At 32.9% G+C, this 7,798-nt stretch overlaps 1 pseudogene; it reads right to left on the bottom strand.

The window, feature by feature from the left end:
• Positions 1–2,271: 2,271 nt before the first annotated feature.
• Positions 2,272–6,622, bottom strand: LOC128161618 (uncharacterized; annotated as a pseudogene).
• Positions 6,623–7,798: the final 1,176 nt, after the last annotated feature.

Here is a 7,798-nt window from a genome sequence, read left to right as displayed (position 1 = left end):
TATGTTTGATTTGATGGGCCACATCGCTCAGCTGAAGAACAATACGATTGAAAAAATCAGCTTAATGCAGTCATAATACAAACTATCTGGACAATGTACAATAATTCATGTAGATATTGTATAAATAAAATATATTTTCTCCCTTGATATTTTTATGTTTATAATCATTAGTTCCTTTTCTAACAGGATGATTTTATAGTCATATAACATGAAAAACATCCTTAATATATATTCATATATGGGATATAAACCTACATCAAACTCTGAACCTTCTTGTGAGGCCGAACATTTGTCCTGGGGCCAAAGTCTTAACAATAACAAAAAATCATCTTGCTGATTAGTTTCTGAAAAGAAGACTTTTAAAGATTTACTCTACATATTCCTATGTAAAAGTTTGATCCCCTCCCCATTGTGGTAAACCCTACTCCCGGGGTGTCATTATTTTCACACTTTGAATCTTCTTTACCTGAAGATACATGTACGTCCACACAATTTTCAGGCTTCCTGCCTGATTAGTTTTTGAGAAGAAGATTTTTAAAGATTTACTTTACATATTCCCATGTAAAACTTTAACACACCCCCCCCCCCCCAATATGACTCCACCCTACCCCTGGGGATCATGATTAAAACTTTGAGTCTACACTACCTGAGGATAGTTCCTCACAAATTTCAGCTTTTCTGGTTGATTAGTTTTTGAGAAAAAGATTTTTAAAGATTTATTCTACATATTCCCATGTAAAACTTCAACATCCCCCCACAATGTGGCCCCACCCTACCCATGGGGGACATAATTTTCACAATTTTGAATCTACACTACCTGAGGATGCTTCAACACTAGTTTTAGCTTTCCTGGCTGATTAGTTTCTGAGTAAAATATTTTTAAAGATTTACTCGATATATTCCAATGTTAAACTTTGACCCCCCCCCCATGTGGTCCGACCCTTCTCCTGGGGATCCTGATTTTCACAACTTTGAATCTACATTACCTGAGGATACTTCCATACAAGTTTCAGCTTTCCTAGCTGATTAGTTTCTGAGAAGAAGATCTTTAAAGATTTATTCTATGTATTCCAATATAAAACTTTGACTCCCCCCCCCCCCATTGTGGCCCGACCCTTCTTCGGGGATCATGATTTTCACAACTTTGAATCTAAATTAACTGAAGATACTTCCACACAAGTTCCAGCTTTCCTGGCTGATTAGTTTTTGAGAAGATTTTTAAAAATTTACTCTACCTATTCCTATGTTAAAATTTACCCCCCCCCCCCAATGGCCAACCCTACCCCGAGGGGGTCCAGCTTTCCTGGCTGATTAGTTTTTGAGAAGATTTTTAGAATTTTACTCTACATATTCCTATGTCTACTTAACACCCCCAATGGCCAACCCTATCCCAAGGGGGTCAGGATTTTCACAACTTTGTATTTATACTACCTGAGTATACTTTTCCGAGAAGACGATTTTTAAACTTAACTCTATATATTCCTATGTTAAACTTTGACCACCCATTGTGGCCCCATCCTACCCCCTGGGGTCATGATTTTTACAACTTTGAATCTACACTACCAGGGGATGTTTCAAAACACAAGTTTCAGCTTTCCTGGCTTAATGGTTTTTGAGAATGAGATTTTTTTTAAAAATTTCATTCATTTCTAATAATTAAAAATGGATGTGGCCCCTGGTTTTTACAACTTTGAATTCCCTTTGCTTAAGGATGATTTTTGCCAAGCTTGGTTTAAATTGGCCCAGTAGTTCGGGAGAAGGTGTTGAAAATGTGAAAAGTTTACAGACGTACGGACAGACGGACGACAGACAAAATGTGATTAGAAAAGCTAACTTAAGCTTTCAGCTCAGGTGAGCTAAAATTTACAAAATACAGGCGATATTTCCCCAGGTTACAAAGCATAAATAATGAAAATGAAACAAAGTTCAAATCAAGCTAACAAAACACCACCGTCAAATGTGTAAACTGTCAACGCATTGAAATATTTAAGGGAGTATGGGACTGACACCAAAGTAATTAAAATTTTTTAAAAATTGGTTCAACAAATAGCATTGCATTTTTTCTAACAAAATATAACAATTTTTTGATAGGTTAATATGTTTGTTTCCATGGTAACGGTATCCAAACATACCCTTGTTGGAAATACTTCCGTTCATCAAAATACACCACTTACAACAGAAATGAAGCAATGCTACATCGTTTATAGTAATTTTATTACATTTTTCTTATATGCTATTTATAATACATTGACAGAAGAACAATTTATTAAAAAAAAAATTCTGAAAGCCTCCTCAGTATCAAACAATGTGCGACCGAATTTCCTCTGCATGGTTCAAATTTGTTACTTTTTGTGTTGACCTTCAATGCAAAATGGTCAAAAAATCTGTTTTGATATAATTGGAAGTTTTATTTTTGAACTTAAACGAAATATACAAATGTTATGCTTTCACTGGAAAAGGAGAAACTCATATGTCAATGACTTAGATAAAAAGATATTGCAATCTGAATTTACTCTGGTCTGTTTTTACAATTTCGCGCCATTTTCACTTGATCACTATTCTAGTGTAGATAAAATAATCAATACCAACTTTTTGTTCAATAAACATTGAGTCAATTAATAATATCTTTACTACAATGCTGGTACTTTATAAAATTCAACAAAAAAGTAAAAAATTATTCATTTAAATCTCAAATTTCCTCTGCTTAACTTGAAATTCCTCTGCTAAAATACAAATTTTTAAACCATTTGCACCTTATAACACTATACCAGGTAGGAACAAATTAATTCTAGTAGGTATAAACAAATAAATATTTAATTTATGATTTGCTACATGTATTATAATTATTTTTTTCAACTCTGAAACATAAAAAAAGATTGAAATCAGCATTACATCATGTACAAAATGCACAGTACAAATGCCGAATATAATTTTAAGCTATTTTGGCAGAACAACATCCATTACTGTTATAACCATATATTATGGTATGAATTTTTTTAAAACTAATCAAGTTTATACTGGACATTTAACTCCTCACATGTATATGTTCAATGTAATAGATCAACAAACTTATACAAATAATGCACCCAAATCAAAAGCCCTTTCAACATTGTTACATGTATTACCAATCTAGCATAACTAATGAAGCTGACAATTACCGCTCCAGAACGAACGCTATCAACAATTTTATTATATATCTAACATAAATATTGAAGCAGACAAGAGCACATCCTTGGCTTATCCTTGCAACATCTGCTTTTTATTTGGGCAAAGATGTAGTATAAACATCTTTTGAGATACTGTATGACTTTGAAAGTTAAAGTTGTGTGTTATTTTTTCACAATATAGATGGTTCCTTAAGATTTCCTTCACATGATAAGCATCCAATGTTTTACCAATATTTGTGTCAATGTTTGTCCGAAGTTTTGAAATCATTGTGCTATCTTCATCACCAACTATTGTCTTTATACAAATAGACCCATCATTCACATCCTTGACCATCTCTTCTATCATGTCACTCTCCATGGCCTTCATAGAACTTTCCATTCCAGTTGATAATGCAATCATGTGGAGGAGGTGTTGATTTGGAATTGAGAGACAAAGTACATGTGCGACAGGATTTCGATCTTGTTGAAAAGTTTTCTATTTTTCCAGAAAATGTCCCGATCATAGATGAATGACCTGAAAGATAGGGTATAGCATCAACTTAAATACTTATACATAAAGAAATATCTAAAAACTGTTGTGACATTCAAACACAAGGATTTCTTAGGATGTACAATTTATGGTTCACAAAGACTAGGCCTCGGACAATTCAGGGTTTATTCAACTACATGTGGTTCGATTTCCATGGCATTCAAAAATTATATAATTTAGAATTTACTGATATAATAAACAAACGTTTTAAATGAATGAAAGACTTTCAATTGGCACACTCATGCTAGGAGTATTAAAAAGAATGAAATAAATGACAAAAAATATATTGCACAGTGATAATCTCTGGGACTAAGGATTCAGTCAAAATATATATGGAATAATACATTAACTTTTACCTTACTGTATGGGGGCTTTAATTTGTTGATATGAAAGAGTATACCCTTGAAATCCATGAAAATTTAAACCAATCACAGTGATACACTGTACCAAACGAAATTACCCAGTAGTTTATGTACTAGTAATTTATCAAATACCTGATAAACCGTCATGACTTCACTCTCTCTATCTATTCTGCCAACCAGCATATTTCTATGTATAGCTCTTCTTCATTAGAAGATCAATACAGTCTAAAAATGGCCTCGACCATCGGGCTCTCTTTAATGCGTATCTGCTTACATCCCTAATTCCACCAAACTCCTCCACTGTCTCCAACCACAATCAGACATTTGGACAACTTCTTCATGGTCAACATCTGTAATATTAAGTTACATAATCAGGAATTTTTGCACCATGAGAGAATTTTAAATGGAACACCAGTTGGTTGCAAAGTTGATCAGTAAAAAAAATATATGCATGTGTACTTGATATTATAAAGGCATAAACAGACTCTAAGGTTAACTCAGATTTAACAAACATAATAATATTTACTAAGAGAGGAATAGTTAATAAAAGACAATGACTTCTGAAATCTTTACTTTTAAATTACATGTTCTCCAATCAGATAAATGCAAATATTTCAACATGGAGAAGGGCATGGGGCTGTGAAAAGTAATTTTTGAGGGAGCATTATTGTGAAAGACTGAAAGTCACATAAAAGCTCCAGACACTGTACAGGTGTTTTAACGGGAAAAAAAGATACCATCTGAGGTTGACATTGTACTTGACGTCTATTTCACACCTATTTGAAATTTATTTTGCTGTCAATATGTAAATTATGAGTTAATGTGTATACCATAGTGTATATCATTACAGAAAGTGTTCAATCTGTCTTTCTATTTTAAAATATATCTCCAGACGTCATGGGTTTCCAATAGTCTAACTCTTAACCCCACACATAATGGCTGTCAGTTTACAATTTCTATCAAAACTAAATCATTTTTAACCTCACTCATATATAGCATCAGAAATTACTGATACAAAATCAAAGTCATCATCATTTGCAGTCTCAACTTGTAGCTTATAGTCTGTCCCGAGTTACTGCTTCCATCACTTTTTGATTATTTTTAATAAAAATACACATACCTGTGAAAGAAATGCTGTTGAAGTCGATAAAAGGGAAAATATACATGATATCTTAATTGACAAATTATCATTTTTCACTCATAAAAGTTCACTGGAACAAAAACAAATTTCTTACAGAGATTTATAATGGGAAATGTTTACATCTTTTCTCCATTCGGAAGTACTCCGAACACCTCCCACAATTTTTCAAAGTTATCATCCGGGCTTATTTATGGCTGATGCAATGCAAATGCAAAATCTCAGCAGACTTTTTATTTTGGGATGTGTATTGAAACCCGAAGAGGTAGAGGGGGCGTTTCAAAACATATAATCTGGACATTTTTTATAATAGTGGATGAACGTAGTTCGAACTCAAAGGTATTTATGATTATCGAAGTATCAAGCGAAAAGAAGTGGAAGCAAAATCTCGGGATAGAGTATAAATATAAATTGAATGCCAGATAATTTGACTAATGAATATGCATAGAGACGACAGGAGATTTCGTATGTGTGGTATGACATCATTTTGAACCATGCATTGAAAATCGACTACTGGAAACATCTGATTATCTGAAACATGTGACGACATGATACACATTCTGATATATGTTAGAATTAAGTTTAACTATTTAAATGAGAGACATAAAGAATTCTACTGTGTTCTGATATGTGTATTGAACCATAGTGGCATACTGTCAAAGACTTGTATATATAATTATGATTATTTTTTTTATTATGAAATTACATCTCAGGTGCTTGGGGCTTTACTAACGAATATGTACGATGCTTACTTTGATAGGCATGTAGGTATCTTACATATCAATGCTTGCGCTTGTGCATTACAACTCCATAGCATTTATACAAGAAAAAATTAATGATGTCCATACCAATTTTACTTTTACTCTAGTCTCAGCAAGATTCGCCGAAACTGAAAATCTGAAAAAACGTCTATCAAAAACTTTCAGTCTCGACGAACTTAATCCTGCTGAGATTACAAATACTTTTACTCTATCAATGAATGTAAGTCAAACCTGGACATATCGCTTTTGCTGGCGTCGAGTCATCTTCCTCCATCTCCGATGAGAATTTTTCAGCTGTAATATCAAAATATGTGATTGATCTGCCCAATAGAGCGTCCACGTTCGCACTACACTATCCCTTTTCTGAGCTTTAGCAACCTCTATGTGGCGATTGGTCTTCTCAGCGTTCAAAATCAAATCCACGTTTCCTCCGCATTGCCGAAAACTGAACCGATATTTATGTCGTAAAAAAAGAATTTTGGGTTAAATTAACTCTTATTATCATTTATATTCACGATTTATTATTTACAAAACCTATAAAACCCTTTCCACTATAAATTTTATTGTTTAATACCTTAGAATTGAACAAACAGATTTAACGACCGCGAATTGGTTTACGTCATTCAGAGTTGCGCGGTAGATTCAAAATCGTGAGTCCCATACTTCCTTAACCTCTATTTATTGAAATGAAACCGGCATCAATGTATTTGCATGTTTCAAAGATTTCCTTCGCATGCCAAATGTTGCACAACAAACAAATTCATCTTTGTCATGTCGACCCGTTTATCATACGTTGAACATTGCGGCTTTAAGTTTTATAAGTATGGAATACCGAACCCTCTGTAATAAAGTGATTGAAACACGCCTTTCCTTTAATATTGTTTTCGTAATAACTCAGATTTGAAACAGAATTAGCACAAAATGTTTGCAAGGATTATTTATGCTAAATTACGTTGAACTTGACTCAGCAGTTCTTGAGAAGATTTTTAAAAATGCACACCTTTTTTCTACAGTTTCTGGGTTTTCTCCCCCTTGAATAAAGACCGGTCTTTTATTTCTCCAATTAATGTTTGCATTCCCATAAGGATGCTTTGTGTCAAATCTGGTTGCAATTGGCCGAGCGGTTTTAGAGAAGAAGTTCAAAATCTAAAAAGTTTACAGACAGACGGGCAGATGGACAGATGGACAACGGACTAAATACGATCAGAATAGCTCACTTGAGCGTTCAGCTGAGATGAGCTAAACACTGATGTTATGCCATGCGCATGTATTGTATGTTCCTGTTGTTTAGAAATACACATTCACTCAACTCCTATTCCTTTGTATTTCAGAGTTATCAATAAAACAGAAACAAATGCCACGGACGTTAACGAATTTAATGTATCGTTTCAAGCAACCTGGATCAACATGGGAAACAGTAACTACATAACTATAATCATTATTAGAAGAGTAGATGGAAAATAAGATCTTATGCACTACGTATTATAGTCATTGTTACCACCAACAAATATCATATATATATATATATATATATATATATATATATATATATATATATATATATATATATATATATATATATATATATATATATATATAACTTTTTTAAAACTATTCTTAGAAAAATGTTAGGGTATAATTAATTAAAAAGCAAATATCAGGAAATTCATAGAGTCATTTTTTTTAAAATTTCATTTAATTTTATAATTTGCAAGAATAATCTAGCCTTACCAAAATGATTCAAATGTTTACTTCCGATATATGTACTTTACATCGACTCATGCTAACTCCATTCTTAAAGTTATATCAACATTCTAATAGAATATATCCTGTTTATATTT

The sequence above is a fragment of the Crassostrea angulata genome, chromosome 8 (genome assembly GCF_025612915.1).
Source record: "Crassostrea angulata isolate pt1a10 chromosome 8, ASM2561291v2, whole genome shotgun sequence".
Classification (NCBI taxonomy): domain Eukaryota; kingdom Metazoa; phylum Mollusca; class Bivalvia; order Ostreida; family Ostreidae; genus Magallana; species Magallana angulata.
Note: the sequence above shows the minus strand (reverse complement) of the source record. Positions and strands in the feature narration are given on the sequence as shown.